We start from the raw sequence: 19,313 nt of genomic DNA, 5'->3' as shown, positions 1-19,313 counted from the left end.
ATTTTTAGGTTGTTGTTGAATTCTTGTAGGTTGCTCAGAAGTTTCTACCTATTTAATCTATCTGCTTTGCTTGCTGTGAGTCTGTTCCTCAAGAAATGTCTAAGGCAGGGCAGCAGCCCACACATAAGCACAAGCGAGACAGAAGGAGTGAAAACAAGAAGTCAGTGGAGCACTGCCAAGTTTCACTAGTTGAAGATCTGCTCTGAAACATTTTCAGTGCTTCTTTCAGTCTTGCTAATGCTGGTATGTAGCTTGAGTCTTTGGTTTGAGTCCTTTGGGAAATACACTAGCAATAAGAATAGAAAAGCAATTTAGGTGGCATCTTTGATCATCATTGCTGTCAATCAACCCAGGGCTTGGCATTAACATATGCTCTTCAGAGAAAAAACTAATCTACTCCATTTGGTAACAATTAGAAACATTAATATGACAGAAATGAGACTGAAAACCTGAACTTTTTTTTTCATTGGAAGCCTGTAGAATGATAGGAAAATATTTTTAAAATACAGTTTTCATTTTCAGCTTCCAGGAGTAACACTATATGTTAGTGAAATTGTCTATGTTACTTTAAAGAAAATCTGATTTCCAGATTAGATTTCCAGTTTTTAGAGTTGTTTTATTTTAAATTTTAAGCTAATATAGGAAGAGAAAAGAAACTGAAATAAAAATAAAACAAACTCTACAATACACTTATAGTTTTTAGTTCACTGCTTTCACACATTTTCCTGTTTTGACTCTCTTCATCCAGAGTCAGACTGAGAAAATTTCACTAAATCTAATTTTTCTTCCAGCAGTGGAAGAAATATTTGGTATCTAGGTCTAACTAGTCCCTTTATAACTTTTAAGATTGAAACACAATCTCTATTGTCAAATTGCCTAAAATCCAGAGATTGTAGACATCAAAATGAAAACAAATTTATTTTATGTTTTTTTCTCTGATTATATATGTATATATCTTCTATACATACATACATATGTTTATATCTATATTTATCTATATATTATATATATGTCTATATCTCTATATATAGACACTGATCTATCTGCATGAATCTTTAAGCATTCTTAAAAACATGATTTCTTTCAGATCACACATGCACTGAACAATGCTGTGTGTTATGACATAGATGACTCAACCATATAAAACAAGCATATTCAATTGCTTCACTAATAAGAAAACTGCAAGAAATCTGGTTATGAGTTTAACTGAGTTTCTCTTTTAGTCAGAGGTTCTCCAGAAACCTAGTGCCATGAAAAAAGAAAGGAAGGTAATCAGAAACATTATTCAGTATATATTTTGAAATACATATGTTTATTTTCTGCACAGAACATGAATATTTAAAAAATTAAGTGTAGTAGACGATTAATAAAAAGAGTGACTGTTTCATTATCACTTTCAATAGTTTCACACTTGAATGAAAATTATTGAGTTAGATTATACTTTAAGAGTACTTTTTCTCCTGAAAACTTAGAAGAAAAAAACATCCTATGACTACAGAACTGGTCAGAATGAAATAATTTGAAATTCTATGCTGAAAAACAAACATCTTACACAAACCCAAAAGTTGTCATCACTATATCCATCTTTAGTTTTTAGGTAATTGTAAGTAGATCCTTAGAGGAACAAAAAAAAAGACATAAATAATCCAATCGCTAGAAATTTAGCTGATAGTGGCTGGGAAACTATTTTTACTTGGAGCCAGTAATCATCAGAACAAATTATTGAGAGAGTGCGCCACAATCTATAATTTTGCAAGCAAGACAGTGTGCTTCTTTGGAAGATATGCTGTAGGTAGAGAGAAATATGGGAAGCATGCTGGGATCTGCTCTGCAGGAAATCCAACAGGACAGTCAAAGCAGTCTCTTCTGAGTTTAATTCTGAGAAACTGCGAGTCACACTTTATTCCCCCCAATCGACAATTCTTGTATCTCACAGTTAGAGACTTTTGTGTTATACTATTTCCATGGCAGAATAAAATTGAAAGTGTTGCATGACACGTACAAAACAGAATGTGTTAAGATGTCTGTCTTAGTTACCCAGAAAAAAAATCTGGAGTAACTCAAGAATTTGGCTCATTGATTTTAGACTTTACACTTACCAAAATGTAAGGCAAGTGTAACAGAAGTATCAAAGTCACTTGGAGCTAATCTGTTTTAGGTAAACTGATACAATGTTGTTAAATCATGTTTATAAAAGCCGACAAAGGGCTTAAGAGAATTGGTAAAGAGAACTTAAAAACATGCACTGTGTTTTTTGTTTGTTTTTTTGGTTTTTCTTTTAATGAGTCACAAGAAGAGCTGTCCTTTCTAAATATTCTTTTACTTCCAACTGCCTAGCCTAGTGCCTACTGACGTGAAGCAGAGACTTGGCAGAGCATAAATATTTTTTAAAACTTACTCATCAACACCTCGGGCCCATCCATCAGCATGATTGACATCAAGAGACAATGCATTTTTTTTTTTTTAATAGGACACAACATGTACAAAAGGCTTTCTGTGGGCTAATGAGGCACACCTGACAGATGTGTGAGTCATTTGACACAATGGGTGGTATTCATGAACACTATCACCTTGCAATCAATTCAGTATAACATACCTCCTTATTTTTTGAATCCTCTTTTCTTTAAAATAAAAGGAATTTAGGGATAACTGCACAGGGTTCAGAGCAAAGTCATTTATACGCTCCATCCCTGAGATGCTACTAATAATGATGTTCATGACATTATCTGAAATTTTATTAGGAAAATAGTAAGAACTTCCTGAACTGTGTCTAAGAGATAGACTTCATGTGTTCCACACCATGCACTTTATATTATTGCACCAAATGAATCCAGTAAAGACTAATTGGCGTGAGTGAGTAACATAGCAGTGCAATAAAGATAACTTCTCACCTTTTGCTCATCTGCTCAATGTTGTCTCTAAAGGGTAATAGGTTTCATTATATCCTGCTGTATTTCATGGAGATTCAGCAGGCAAATTATGCAAAAGTGAGAGAATCACTTCTGGGTTTTAAAGTACTTTTACAAAAGAGGAAAACCAACAAAATGCCCAAAAGAAGGTATCTCTTGGTTGAAGAAAAGTCTATTGAAATAGGTACTATGACTCTGGAAGGTTTCAGAAATTTAATCTGTCTTTTAAGTGATCTGGCAGTCTTTTGCCAAATAGTTCAGAAGATTCCTCTGCCTGTATACAGTAACAAGGTTGGCTGTATTCTGTGACTTTACCCTGTGAACTCACGCCATGCAAGTCAGCCTGATCCACATCCATATTCATCACGTGTGTCAAGCCCTGCTTCTCATCCTCCATCATGTACTTTCTGTACTTTTTTGGGTGGTGCTTGTAGCTCTACTCCATGAATCTTATCTTGATCCAAACCATGGCATGTTTTCTCTTATGGTCTATCTCTGAGACGAAACAGTTACCTTCTGCATAGGTTACAAACCCATTTCCTTCTAATGACCTAAGCACTAGGCACGGGTAGCCACAGTTAATTTTGAATTACTGAACTCTCTTCTACTGTGAGTGATGAAATCCTCACTGGAAAGGATATATGGTTAACCAGAGCACTCATTTATATTTGAGGCAATTGAGGGTTGAGAATTAATAGCTTGTAGGAAAGACTGGAGACCAGATGACATTGCAAATTATTCAGCCACCATTCTTGCAAAACATTGTAGTGGGATCTGGTGCCTGCTGTGTTCTCAGAAGACTCTTGAAGTAGAACTGAGATATTGATGAACAGTTTTATCAATCTGCAAAATCAGAAAGCATCCCTGTAGGTGATATGACTCTTACAGTCCAAGAAAGCTGTGGAAATTAGGAAAGATATTTGTTGTCACATAAAAGTAGTTAGAGAAAACCAGTGTAAGTAGGATACCAGAAAAATGGTGCTTTATTTAGCACAGTTTTCTAGCAGTCAGAGACAAAGGTGCAGAAGAGCAGTAATATAGGCAGAAATACAAAATTACTAAAGCAGCCGTGAAAGTGGCAGACCACCTCAATGGTTAAGGTATCCAAAGCTTCACCTTCCTTCTGGTTCTCTTTTCCCTTTCTAATTCTTCATGTAGGTGCAGAGCAATCCAGGCATGGAACGAAGGGTGACTGCCTAGATCCGTAGGATTTCTTAGCTGTTGAATTCCTAGTTCCAATGCCTATAATATCTGCAGGATGTAATAGAATTTCATGAATGTTTGAGGGATAATTGCTATGCAGAAATCTTGATACTTAATTTGGTAGCCAGGGAAGATTCAACAAGATAAGAGGCATGTGAACTTTATGCCCAGAGTATCAGCACAGTGGTTCCTGCTAGGTGCCTCATTGAAAGCAGCACATGCATTTGTTTCTGCAGAAATTAGACCTTTAGACTTCAGACTTGCTTGTTGACATTATAAAATAATTCAGTGCTTAATCCTATGGCATCTTCCACTGAAACAGTGTAGGTTTTGCTGTTCCCCCTTGCTTTCTGCCACGCCAGAAGGTTTCTCTGCAGCAGTTCCTCCCAGCCTCACAGTGACACTGGGTCTCCCACACTTCTCTTCAGCATTTCAGGCTCAAGTTGTAGTACTCTCTTTTTAGCCCTTATTTGCTGGACAGCTGGTCTCATTTAGATTTCTGTAATGGGAAGTATACACAGTCCATATGATATTTCAATTTTTGGTGTTTCCTAAATGAATGTGCAGGAGGTTTTGAGAAGCCTGGCAATTATCCAAACAAATTAGAGGACATTCTAAATTATGCAGATGATACGCCAAAATCTCACCTAGAGCTAATCTGAACAGTTAGGTTCCTTACTATGTGAAAAGGATACAGAAGGGAGTAAATGATATGTCACAACTCATACTGATGTCCCAGAGTCTGGTAGGATACTGAGGCTGATTCTGTCATATATGTGATGTTATTCTTGTGTTTGTTTCCAGGGTCCAATTCTTGTTTGATTGCATAAACTGTTCATATCTACTTCAAAAAATAAACTAGAACAGAGTTTTCAGAGCATTTCAAGAGAGAACAAGGCCTAAAAGCCGAACATCTGAATTATCAAAGATAATATTTTTAACTTGTCCATAGTTCCTTCTAGCAAGATGTTACTAACCAAGGGGCACTGTCCTGTGTGCTGGGATGACAGTGGTACTTGTATTAGGAAGATGATGGTGTTTCTCAGCTTACTTTCTCTTCAAATCACATTGACTACCCTTTTGTTAAAAGCTTCAGAAAGATGTGAGATAACTTTTTATAGAGATTGATGTGTGAGAAGGAACAGAGTAAGAGGGATCAGCTGTGACTGAATTTGGTACAGTTAGAGAAGCTGGGGCTTGGACTTTTTAGCAGTGAAACCAGACCTTTAAAGCCTCATGTTGTTTTTGGCAGACATTCTTCTCCTCCCCATCTTATTTACACTCCCTGCTCACGTCGGCTTCTTTTTTGCAGAGTGTTATTTGCAGAGCAGAGCTTCTTTACACTTCCTTCTGCCAGCTTCCAGATGATCATGAGCCACAGAACAGTCACCCAGAAACCTGTCACCACTGGAATGGTGCACCAGAATGGAGAATATGGAATTGGACCGCAAACCCTCTACAACAGTCTGCGGAAGAGGCTGAGTCAGCCCCTTGCTCAAAAGGCCATTATAGCATTCAGTTGCTGATCTGCTTGCCATGTGTGATAACACATTGCTGCTAAAATGGCATATTGGCCCTAATCCTGAAAAGCTTTCAGACATGTATGCATTCAGTGAGATAAAGAACTATAGAGAGATGCCTATGTTTTCTATAAGGACGTCATATTGGTAAAAAAAGGATAGGTGCAGTGATCTCAAAGTATTTTGTGATACAAAAGTATGAGCAAGAATAGCAATGCACACATATATGATTTGAACACACACACACATACAGACACACACACACATATATATATATATATATACACACATGTGTATGTTACATCTCTGTAACTGAATGGCATTACCATGGGGATAATGAGACCCACAAATAGCATAGTTAACAAATTTAGCTTGCTATTTTTGTGTCTTTCATTCCTGAACTGCCAGGGAGTAGATTGCTATATCCTCAAATTTATCTTTGAAAATCATCTCCAAATAACTTGTCTGTGAAACTCATTTGACAGGGTTACTTACATGAGCACCTCTTTATCAATCCACTGAGGACGGGAGTTAGTTCTAGACTTTAAACCAGCAAGGCTAGTTCTTTAGCTCAGCCTGTAGCAGTTTATGCTCTCAACTCTCGAAATTATTTAGCACTGAGGACACTGTGCAAAACTCTTAGAACTGCAAGAATTTTTATTCTGCATCTGACTGAGAGTGTGACATTAAATTTCATACAATATCATATACTTCATACTCCTTAGTATACAGCAACACATATGGAGAAAGATTGGGAACTTGAGACTCCTTGCAGCTCAATGAGCACACTAACCATACTGTACTGCTCTTGCAGTCTTTGCTGTCAATGTGAATCAAGAATGCCAGTGATAGACTTACACAACTACAATGTCTGAGCTACATAAATATAAATGACTTGCATATAGGCATGCCTGTCTGCTGTGCATGTACCTATATTTTATATATATACGTATGCAGATTTACTCATGAAAATATTTTCATTTTACCAGTTTAATAGTCTTTTCCTTCAATGAATCCAATGCATAAATATTAATGGTATGTTGCATGAATACTAATGGTATGATGCATGGTATGTCTATCTGTGGGTTCAAAATTGTTCAGTGGAAAAGAGGGAATTTTGAAAGTAGAAATTGGCTTGAGAAATCCTGTTTTTTAGCTGATTAATCTGAAACTCTTAATTTTTGGTTCAAGTAAGCAATGTTTCCTAGTGAAGAGACATCAAATGGGTTGGTATTTACCTCATTAATACCAGCTGATGCAGTATATACTTTACAGGCCATGTTTTATTTTTTGTAGTTCTGTGATTTTACAGCTGGTACACTCCTGGCTGTCTGCCTTCCCATGCTGAGTCAAGTTTGTCCATCTTCCTACATCTTGGTGTATGCACAACACAATACTTTTTTGGGGGATTTAACAAAGCTGTTCCTAAGATAGTAGGTGGTCATGGTGCTCAGGGGTCAGTAGTTTCAAATATGGCTGGGTTCATTGCCTAGAAAATAGGGTGGGAAGTTCTGAGTAAATTTTTTTCCTCCAGGTGAACTCTTCAATGCTTTATGAAACATCCAGATCCTTGTGTTTTAGAAATTCTTCAAAGACAGACGACCTATTTTTTCCTACTGACTGGTGTTCAATATAAGTAGCTATTGGGTACAAAAAGAACTGCTCTGGCAAGTCACTGAGTGGGTCTATGTGCAGGTGAGCAGTAGGCTGGTACCTCATGAGGAGTGGAAAACCTATCAGCTTACCAATGGCACTACCAGTTCTGATAAACCGCTACCATGATTTTCCCACTTTCCATCAGGTGGAGGTTTAATAATGTTTCTTGAAGAAACTAAAGCATTGGGAACACTAAAAGCAGTGTTACATGTTTCCTGTTTGAATTTAATTCCTTTCCACCAACCAACAGTGTGGCTTATGATGCTGAGGACAAACTTGGAATCATGTGCCCTCACCTAACTAACCTTGTCTGCACCACTCGTGTTTTAACAAAATTGGCTCAGTACCCCCTCTTCTATCAGAAACTATATTCCCTGAGCTAAACCTGGGCTTGGGCCACCTTCTGTAGCAGAAGGGCTGTAAGGGGGAGTAGTGTAATTACTACAAGGCTCTGCTTTGTCCTGACACAGTTATGGCCACTGGCAGGAGCCCACGACTTCTGAACTCACAAACTACAAAGAAACCTGAGGTGAGAGAATGAGCAAAGATTGCACCTTGAACTTATATCATATGATGCATCAAAACGTGCTTCAACCCACAATCAAAGTGGCATTACTGGGTTACCCTTATCCCAAAGAAACTACCTAACACTCAAGTTGTGACACTTCTTGTTCCAGGCCTTGCTGAACCATTTGCAAAATCATAGCAACAAAGTGATTAATTTTTAATATTTAATTCTAATCCTAGCTACTTACTTTTGTGCTTTAAAATAAAAAAAGTTCTTTTTCCTAAACAGATATTTTTATTAGTATGAAATAAAATTTAGTTTGAAAACTAAGACAGACATTGCTTAATCAAAATTACAATCATCTTTTCTAATTCAGAAATTGCTTGACTGTAGTATGCAGTCTTTCTCTAATATAGAAAAGATATACACAAAGCTCTGTTCCTGAGGAAGAGCAGGCAATATTGAATAGGAGCACCTTATCATCAGAGAAAAATGAAACTTTTTCACAACACAAACGAGTGTTTTCATATGTCTGTGTTTTATAGATGAGCATATGTTGGCTTTATTTACATGAAACTAAAGATCTCGCATTTCCTTAGAGTGGAAAAGAAAAAACAATTCATAAAATTACAACATAAAAATAAATAAAAAAACAGAAAAAAAGAATATATTTAATCAGAAAGAGAAGAACGTGGAGCTTTGTAAATACAGTCTTAGCATTTAAAGTTTCAAAAGAGATTTCCCGGGGTAAAACGCAGGTTGGGAGAGGCCCCCTCGAAGCCCAGGCTGCAATCTCAGAGGCGGCCACGAGATGGCGCTGCGAGCCCTCGCACGGCGCCTCCGCCGCCTTCGCCGCCGCCAGCCCCGGCCCGGCCCGGCCCCGGCACGGCACAGCCCGGTCCCGGTTCGGCACGGCACGGCACAGCCCGGCCCCGGTTAGGCACGGCACAGCCCGGTCCCGGTTCGGCACGGCACAGCCCGGCCCCGGTTCGGCACGGCACGGCACAGCACGGCCGCGGTTCGGCACGGCACAGCCCGGCCCCGGTTCGGCACGGCACGGCACAGCACGGCCCCGGTTCGGCACGGCACAGCCCGGCCCCGGTTCGGCACGGCACGGCACCGGTTCGGCACAGTCTGGCCCTGGCACGGCTCGGCAAGGCCGAGCTCTGCGAGTTCTGCCTCCCGAGCCACGCCGAAAATCAGGCATGGAGATAGCAGGAGTGAAGAATAGTTTCCTTTGGCGGGACGAGCAGCATCTGGCCGCTGCTGAGCCGAGGCCCGGCACTCGGCAGAGGAGAGGGGCACAGCCCCGCCGGTTTGGCCCCGGTTTGGCCCCGGTTTGGCAGGAGCAGCAGGGGGAAGCGCTCCTGCAGAGCGCAGCCGGCCTCGCCTCCTACGCCCTGCGGCGGCTGTCGGGCAAAGGGCGAAGCCCGACAGCTCCGCTCCGCAGGTACCGCTCTAACCGCGCCGACATCTCCGTGCCTGAGCCCGCTGCGGGGGGACCGAGCCTCCTGCGCGGGCCTGGGCATTCACCCCGAGCAGCAGCAGACCTGCCATTGCCTTAGAGCCAGCGCTCTGCCGCACCGCGGTCTGCCGGCCCACCGACATACATCCCCAGTGAAAACAGCTTGGTGGCCATCGGCCGGCTGGGGCTGGACGTTCAGTGCCTAAAGCAGCATTCCTGCATCGGGAAATTTAACCTTCAAGCGCCACTTCCTCACCTCGTGCACTTGCACTGATTCTGCCTTTTGTCTGCCGTGTCTGTCGCAGAGCACAGACACCGTTCAGGGAAGAGCCTGGATGCTGTTTATTGTGTCTGCACAGTATTTACACAACACCAGACACACTTGCTGCTCCCACATTGTTAAAATATTCAGTAATATAGATAAGACCAATGGACAAAGCTAAACTGAAATAATTAGGTTTCTTAGTTTGCCTTAACGGTGGCTGTTGACTAACTGTATTCCTTGAAAGTGAAACTTATGGAACACAAATTTAGTAATTTTAGTTGGCAATTCCCGCTCTTTTTAAAAAGGACTGTGTGTACAACCAAGATGTTTAGCCATCCTCTGGAAATGTGGTGAGTGCTTATGTAATGTTTCAGTACCTGAGTTCAGAGGGACAAATGTCTCAATGAAGGTCAATGTACTGGTGTAAATGAAAGTCATGTCAAAGAGAAATGTAGAGAAATCCAATTTTTATTATGAAATCCCGTTCTCTTCCCTCGTATATCCAGATTCAGGATTTTTTAGAAGATGTGGCTTTCCAAAATTAAGAGACTAAGGTAGTTGTCTGTGGAGCTGCTTGGAAAATAAAACCATTGTTTTTTATCATATGAGCCTTTTCAGTGAAAAGAATTAAGTGAAATCTGGATGAGACATTTTGTTCTTTCCTGGCTAAGCAGTCTGCATGAGTTTTGAGGAAAAGTTTGAAAAAAGGCATTGCACTCACACGTATTACCTCTGATCTTTTTCTCAGGGGTTCTAGAGGTATTTGAATTATGAATTATCCATCCTAATTAATTTCCTTTAGAGCCAAACAATTTCTTCTGAATAAACATTCTTGTCCTGAATGTATATGTATATACCTACTCCTACATAGCCACACATAGTTTTTACAATCTTCCTAGCAGAAGAGGCTAAAGAACTTAAGCAAACGTGTGCGAGTAGGAGGCATCAATTATTAGATGAAGCAGTTCAGTTCAGAGTACAAGTAATTGTGTAGAAACATCCATTTTTATGAGAGTTTGATGACACACTGAGTCTGATAAGTGAAAAACATTTTGAAAGTAATTTTTTTTCTCTCTTTGCATCATAAACATTTATTTCAGAGCTTTGCTAAAAGTGGGAGGCCCGTACTACCTTGGGTCCATCACTAATGAGGAGATTGACTGTTTGTTGTTGAGCTGGCAACAGAGTACAGGAGACTTGGTAGAGCTGAATATATTTCACACATTTATAAAATTCTAATTTTTGAATGTACTTTTTTTTTAATGGGTTTATGTACATTATAGAAAACTTATGGAAGTAGGGAAAGGTTTTGAAAGGAAATCAGAACTATGCCACAGCAGGAAAATTTTTTTATTACAAATATTGTAATAATATGTAATCTGTAATTGCTGGAACAAGAATTCCTGAATTCAGCAGTCACGAATTTTAAAGACTTGAGCTGTGCCCTGGCTTGTGGAATGGAGACAAAATGATTCTCCAAGGAGTACAGTCAACAACTGGTAATTGGCAGGGGTGTGAAGAAACTTGCTTTCTGATGCCCTAGAGATGGGGTTATCAGCAATAATCAGATCTCCATCAGGCTTGTGAAGAAGTGGTACCTGTCTATTGAGTTGATGTTAGAATGTTTATATGAAAAGCTTTTTGTTCAGATCTTGGGCAGATGTATTCAGTCTTGGGCATTTCTGTTCAGATTCTCATTCTCTCTTCATTCCCCTTCAGATTCTTTTGGGTACCCTGGAGCAATACAGGGAACAGGGCTCCTAATATGAGTGCATCAGAATAGTCACCTCTCTTGCCTCAGGCCCTGCAGCAGGAGCAGGAGCTGCAGCTGGATGACCTCTCCCTACATCTCTTTTGATGTTGTGGTAGGTAGGGTTCCATGACCGAGCCAGTTCCTGCTGTTTCATCACAAGCAGCCTTCAGCCTTGTTTGCAACAGCACATAATGAGCTATCCTGCCCCTGTGTGCCCCTGTGTGCCAGCCTATGTCTGCAAGGGGAGAGAGTGGAGTGGGGTCAGGTCACCCACTCACTGGTGCCCTCAACTAAAATGTGTTCTGGGACTGCTGCCCTGGAAGAAAATTGTGTAAGGTTGCACTTACTGCTTGGAAGGGTCTCCTCTCTGGGACAAAGGACTAAATGAACTGGAAGCATTTCATTTCATACATCTGTTGGAGCATGCTTGTTGCATGCCAGCAGTGGAAGTCTTAACCAAACCCAAAAGAAGTTTAATCATCGGCCTAGTCACCTAGTGCAAAACTTAATCTGCTGTTAATATTATTTCAGGCTTCAATAGTGAAGATCAAGCCTTTATGTTACAACTGAAATTTTCCCAATCACTAGTTTTCTTAGAGTTAATGTAATAATCACTGTTTCAGTAAAGAAGACTTTTCTGGGTTTCTACTTAACTACTAATCTTAAGAAGCACTTCTGAATCTGACAGGGGGAGTGTTTGATGTTAGTTATATTTTGATGTTATCATAATCATGTAAAAATTTGCTTTTGTGCACAGTCTCCTATGTGAGTTTATGTTTTTGAAATATGAACCTAAGCAAGGAAAAAAAATCCAAAACCTTTACAGTCTTCAAATTTATAATCTGATTGTCATAGAAAAAGTACCTTGTCACTTTCCACTACATGGCTCTTCCATATAACTCTACCTTTGCAGCATTTACTTTGTTATACTTTATTGAGTATATTACTATAGAATGTTATTTATCCAACCTTTGTTCCAAGAAGAAAAGGTAAATATTATGGGCTAAACTTCATTTTAGATTCTTATAAACATAGCTCAGAAATGTAAGCCTGCACTCAAACATTTGCAACATCAGTGGCCTCGAAGCAAAACAGAAATGGATTCTAGATCCCACAAGAGGAATAAAGTTGGGCTTCTATCCTTACAGTTTCTATCCTTACTAAGTTGCCACTTGAAACATCTATATCTTGAGGAAATGTAATGAACTGAATTTGCTCCTTCAGCTGGAATAGTTTTGGCACATATATCTGAAGACCTGTTCAGCTACGAGGGAACTAAACAATGGTTGAGATTATGCATATCTGTCAGTTAAATCAAAGATCCCAAGGCTAAATGCAGCATTCAGAGGCAACATGTAGGCCCATGAATTTTATGGAAGACAGTGTCTAGACACCAATAAGCAGTTCCCTTGCATCCACATACTATAAAACTGTATATAATTGTTCTCATTTTAGTAACAGCTTTCAGAAAATTACTGCTAGGAATATGGAAGAAACATTTTATGCCAGTGACCTTAAAATTGTAATACGATGATCTAATTGTGTTTTCCAGTCATTTGTGCCATGGAACTAAAGTGTATCTATTTTAAGATAAAATAATGCATTATATAGGAAAAAGACGCTTTTCCCTATAAGAAAAATATTTGATTTGCAAAAACTGTGGACATGCTGTACTTTTGTAAGCACAATGCAGTTCTTAATGCTTATGTTTATAATGTTGCTAGTCTCTGTGTATTTTCTGACTTCAAATGTATGAACAGGGTAACGGGAGAAACATAAACTATCTACATGTGTCTGTGTATGTGCCGTTCAGCCAGCATGTGCATCATTTTTTCCTAACTACATGATTTTATTTTCAAAATTGTAAAGTATCACAGAGAAATTATAAGCCTGCAAGTAATTTACAACCATCTCATTTCTGGCTTATACATTCCTAAACATTTTTTTCTGGCACAGATGGTAACATCATAACTTCAGATCTCATTGCCATCCATTGCTATGGTTGTTCCTGGGTGTGGGAAGAGGTGATGATTAGCTAAGACAAAACTTGCTGTTCACAACGTCTTGAAATTTTGTTTTTATTGATGATAAAAATGGCTTTCAAATAAACGGAAGGTTTTAATGGGAAATTGCCTGTCTCTGTCAAGGTTTTATTTTTTTCTTTTTAGTCAACTATACATGCAATCATAGAACTGATGTTTCCAGTGCTATATATTTCTTTTGTTTTCATGCTTATACACATTAAGGATATGAGAAAGTCATAAATGCAAGACAGCAGACATAACCTGGAAGAATCTGTAAACAGCAACATTTTTGGAAGCACAGACAATTTATATTCTTAGATACTATGGTTGCACTTTCAGCCTTTCCATGCAATTATTTATTTTTCTGTGACATTTTCAATGGATTTTGAGTCCACAGGAAGCACATTGGTATCATTCTCCATTCTGCTACTAAAAGGATCATTGCGTTTCAGCCCATTTACAATGTATTCCTTGCCTTAGTCACTGAGTTTATTTTAGGAAAGAACACATGAAAATTGGGTATTTCTCATGCTCCCAAAATTCAATGGAGTTTAGCAGAGTTTTGCTACTTCTGCTTTTTAGTTTTACTTTGAATTGGACATGGATCATTTATGTTGTAGAAGCTGAAAATACATAGGAAGACTAAAAGGGCTTACAAGTGGAATAAATCAGAAATCCAAACATTGGAACTCACGTCAAACCTCACATGTTGTGATTATTTTTATTTCAACTGTTCTCTCTCACTTGAGGTATTTGCTTTCCATTTCTCAAATTGCATTGGCCCTTCAGTGACTTTGCAGCATCATTCCCTGCCACATTGACTAAGGAATTAATTTGGTGGCTGTTTACATCAATGTGTGTTGTAAGGTAAATCTATCCTCTATGTTCCCATTTATCTCATGTTGAAAGGAGAAGAATTCTGAAAGATCCATCTTGGAACATCAGGAATATCAGTTAATACCTTTCCAAGTGCTTTTGTAGTAGTGCAGAAATGTCCAGATTGGAGCCTTTGAAAGTCAGAAGAAACTTTGGTATGTTCACTTTCAATTTTTGTGTGAATTAAATAGCCTAAAACCTCTGGCCATTCAACTAAGTATTTGACTCTGGCCTTAAGCATCTGGCAGAGTTAAAGGAATTTGTGTTCAGTACATCTAATTTATGGTCCTTAAGCTGCTATTTTCCAAAGCTTCTGGCAACTCTTTCTGCCTAAAAATATCAAACTCTAAAAGGCTTTCTGTGATCAATATTTCTGTAAAGTCTAACGAACGATAGGAGCATACCAGTGATTTTCCACGTTGGTTAACCATTTAAATATTTGATGGTGTTTTCTACAGATATTCTTCCCTTTGCTTCTTTACATGTGTTCTACTTGTTTGTTTGACTTAGTGACTTAAGTTTACTATCTTTGCCAGCCTTCTCATCTGATATATCCTTGAATTCTTCATAGAATCATAGAATGGTTTGTATTGGAAGGGAGATTAAAGATCATATAGTTCACACCCCCCCTGTCATGTGCAATTGCTTTCCCAGTCTGTTCTGCTAGTGAGAACATGACCAGCTGCCAATTACTTTTACATGCTAGTTGTTTCTTTAATGGCCAGATATTCTGTGTGCACAAGTGAGAGCCATTCTAGGTGGGATTTGGTAGGACAATATGTGAGTGGTATGTAATCGTTAACTTTTCTGGAGGTGAAGTCCATGCTACCTGAGTAGCCACTTCTGCTTTCAAATCCACGGGGTACGTATCAATATAACTTCTCTGACCTTTGCAGTGGGAATTCTGATGACTCTTTTTAGGCTTTGGAATTACATTACATCTAGACATAAGACATATCAGTCTCTCAGAGTTCCACTAATATGCAATGTACTTCTGTTGGTTCTGTGCCAGATTTGTCAGCAATCTGGCTTTGATTTAGGCAAGTCAAGTTTCAGGGTATTGCCATGCATGTGTCTTGAAGTGCAGCAGTGCTCTTTTACAGGCGAGACTCGAGGTCTGTCTATCAAAGTAGCTCTTGGGCTTTTTTTTGGAACACAGCTATGAGATCTGTGAGATACCTCTCACTGCAGATATGAAACAAATGTGGCTACCCCTGCAGCATACTGAGAGTGGAGTATTGCTGTGCATGTTAAGGCCCTGAAACTCTGCAAGACAGAATGTTACTGACAAACTTTGTGGTTATATTCTGAAAAAGATCGTGATACCAATGTAATGGAGTCATTAATCTTTAGAATGCCATTTCCTGAAAACTAAGTTTAGGGCTCCTGTAGTATGTGGGACTCCTAAATCTGCAGTATTTTTGACTGGGAAAAAAAACCTCTGAACCTTCTTCATTCTATTATTTATTAAATACAGTACTTTGCAGTAGTTGGGAAACTTCAACCATAATTTGGAAGAGTAATAAAATTTGCTTATGTGGCTAATACCTAAACTGAGCTGGTAGTATTCTGACAAACAGCTGAGTTTTTTCCCCTTGAATTACTGTTTATTGAAACCAGACCTTAATGCCCAGATTCAGTGTTGTTAAACTTCCCAATATAAGGAGTCGTTAGAAAACAAAGTTTTTAATAGTCAAAATACCTACAATGTTATAATTAAGGAAATTTGAGGGGCTTTAATTTAAAAATTATTTTTTTATTTAATTTAGACTAAACCAAAGTTTAAAAGAGAAAAATATATCTAACTAAAGTATAATAATTTTGCCTAGAGAATACTTTTAATGTGTATAGGTAATTGCTCATGAAGACATTGAGATTTTGATTGCCATTGTATTTGAGAGAGTGAAATTTTTTGAATACTCCAAATATTCGCAGAACTTCTATCTCTGCTACTTATCTCTACAAACACCATTTCACTGTAATGAACAGGCAGGTATGTCACCCCTCCTGCTCACAACAGACAAGGATCACTGACACATATATTGGAAATGAGGGTCCTCTGCTGCAGTACAGTGGTAGTGTGAAGGGTTTGCTGAAAAATATTTCACCTGGACACAGTATGGGAGTAAGTTATTCAAATAACATATAGCTTCAGCTCTCGGTCACTTCAGTGAAACTGCTTGTGGAGGGCTGCTTGATGAAGTTCTCTTTGGCAACTTGTGAGAAATGCTTCTATACTGATGGACAAACCAGACTGGGCAAATCTGGAACACCTTGAATCTGGTAGAAGTAGCTCTACTCAGTGACTTCCAACATTAGCAAATTTCAAACTGATTCTCTTGAATGAAAAAAGTTCTGAGCTCATTACTAAACTCATGGGCCATTTTGCTCCCTTTCTGAAAATTTCAGACTGAAGTACATCTTGGCTCAAGAGCACTGACCTTTTAATAACTTTGATTTATCATTTATCTTTGAAACTATAACCAAAGTGATGGCATCTTGTAGCACTCTTGGTCTTGCTCATGACTTAAGTCGTCTATGCTTTCTTTTTTTGAATGGTACTGGCTGACCTTGTTCTGCATGAATTTTCTGTTAGTCCTCTGGAAAGTTCCTGATATACTGATAAACAAAGGATATGCAACTTTACCCCTTTCTGCTTGCTTGAGACTGTCTGTCTTATATCCAAGTGCTTGTCGTCTTCATTTCATTTTCCCTAAACAGATTTTATTTTGGTCTCCCATTTTTCCTTATGAAGAACTTTTGAGGAAAATCTCAGTGTTTTTAGTTTACATGATTAAAGTTCTCAGGTAGTTTTACACTCAGATGTTATTTCTGCAAGAAGCATTAATAAGAAAATAAGAGACGTCTTCTAGCATCTGAGAATGTCATGTAGGAAAAATAGAAATGAACCTGTGATCAGCATCCAGCTCAAGCTCCCAGTGCTCAGTGTGGGAGCTGTTGCTCTTACACATATTGTGCTGCTGCAGAAGTGGGAGGAGATGAAACTTCTGCCATTTCTATGGCATCACTCAGTAAGGTGTAAATGAAATATGAAAGAAAAGCTTCCAGCCCACTCAATGCACAGAGAGAGAAAAAGATAGTGCTTTATATTTGCTGCTGTGATATGCTATTTGTTGTAGTATTAACCTTACACAGTGCCAGAATGCTTCCTAAGATTTACAATCTCAGGTCAAAAGGGAAATGATTTCTTCTAAGGTCTCCTCCTTTTTCTCTCTTTCCACCAACATGCTGCTGCATGTCAAAGCCGGTTTTGCAGAGCAGAGCAGGAATGAGGTGAAAAAACTGACAGGAGGATCTGTTCTGAGAGAAAGAAATTGTGTGTCAGTAGGCACAGTTTGCAATGAACTTCAGGGTAAAAATTATAAAAATATGAACACTGAATGCAGCTTCAGATTCAGAAATGTTTGCTGATTTCATTTTATTGAGTTGCAGCTCATCTGGGTGATTTGGAGGGAAGGACCCATAGGTGGTAATGCACCTATGCTGTGTTTAAATTCATTAACACTGGGGAGTCTGTTTGTGTTGCTAGGTAGCTCATTTAGTGTGACAGCAGTCTTTGGATGCAAATGGTTTTCAGCCCAGCTTTGCCTCTAAGTCTTGCCCTCATATCTTAACAAATCACTACCTAGATCTTTGTGGTATCTTGCTCACTATTTTTAAGCCATAGACCAGTATCCTTCCAGCCCCCTTTTTTTATTTGGCTGGAAATGTTCAGTTGGATCTTCTGAACTAGCTCCTAAGCTGGTGTAAATAATGTGACTTCACTGATGTCAATAATAATATCAAGCCAGTTTACAGTAGCTGAAATTCTGTCCTTCAGATGCAAGTCAGCACCTAATCTCCATGACATTCACACAGAGGCATATATTTCCCTCTGTTTTTCTAATCTTTGTGTGTCCTTTGTAGAACTCTGTGGTCTGTGCTGAAAACCGTGCTGAGAAATAGGATGAAATGACATGAATGCTGATTTAAAATGCTGGACATGTGAAGCCCTACCTTGTTCTGACTGAGACCTCTGTGTGACAGCACAATTATTTCACTCTTTGCGCCTACACTCTTCCCATCACTCTTCCAGTCTTAGAGAAGTGTGGGGATAAAGTCAACAAAGGTCAAGATGCTGCAGTAACAGAGGCTGCAGTATAGATCAGTGGATAACATCTCAAACAAGCCTCACTGCGGCCAGAGAGCCACGTTCAGTAGTGCCTCTGTGAACTAGCACAAACTGAAATATGCAGCAGCCTGCGAGCTGCTCAGCTGCTGCAGTGCTGTGTGAAGGAGGGGTTGTGTGTGGTTGGACTTGTGAGCACAGTGGGGTCTCCTCTGGTTACAGTGAGCACAGAGCCAGCAGGAATCCGTACTGTGATCTTTCATGGAGGGAGGAGAGGGAATGTGAAGGACACTATTCAGGCTGATTCAGCCTATAGACCTAAGCTCAGGAAAGACATGATAAAGTCTAGCAGGAGGGGTTTATATAAATGCTATTCTGGCGAAAGCAGGGAGCATAATTATAAGAAATTACAACTTCCTCCATCCTGCAACACTTGCCAGTGATGACATGTTCGTAGGGAAGACTTAGTGATAAGAAATGAAACCAGCAAGATTCAAAGAGAACCAGATGCCTTTGTAAAGGCATGAAGGCAAATTGGGTCGTTAAAACATGCTACAGGCTGTTTTGGCATATGGAGAAGGCCATGTAATACTTTTATTAAATTTTAAGAAGGCCAAAAAGCCCTTTGGTGCAAAGAAGTGAATGTCACCTACATTGAAAAATGCAATTGGATGAATGAAAATTTGAAACACCATTTGAAAACAGAGCTACAGAGGTCTTGGTCTGGTTGGTGGAGCTATATGTCTTCCATAAAGCAATTTAATCCTTAATTTGTGTGTGACTGTTGTAGACAGAATTTTCGGTTTCTGCCCTTTAATGAATTCTAAGTAAAAGAAAGCTTCCCTATTATTACAAATTGAGAGGGTAGTCGAAACAGGCCTTGCACTGTTGCAACTGAAAGTCACATAGAGGAACAGTGCATTACATGGGTTAATAAATCTCAGCCTAATCAGATAAAAGACACCAGAATATAATATATGTTTCAAATATACTACATACAGGATC

General features: G+C 39.1%; 1 long non-coding RNA gene across 1 annotated transcript in view; it reads left to right on the top strand.

The window, feature by feature from the left end:
• The window catches only part of LOC148223349 (uncharacterized), a 40,380-nt gene extending 32,894 nt beyond the window's left edge, over positions 1-7,486 (top strand). The window contains exon 3 of the long non-coding RNA XR_015804562.1: positions 5,425-7,486. This is a non-coding gene — a long non-coding RNA (uncharacterized LOC148223349). The remainder of the gene's footprint in view (positions 1-5,424) is intronic.
• The last annotated feature ends 11,827 nt before the right edge of the window (positions 7,487-19,313 follow it).

Source organism: Sturnus vulgaris, chromosome 6 (assembly GCF_052056855.1).
Source record: "Sturnus vulgaris isolate bStuVul1 chromosome 6, bStuVul1.hap1, whole genome shotgun sequence".
In the NCBI taxonomy this organism is placed as follows: domain Eukaryota; kingdom Metazoa; phylum Chordata; class Aves; order Passeriformes; family Sturnidae; genus Sturnus; species Sturnus vulgaris.
This window is presented reverse-complemented; position numbering and strand designations above follow the sequence as displayed.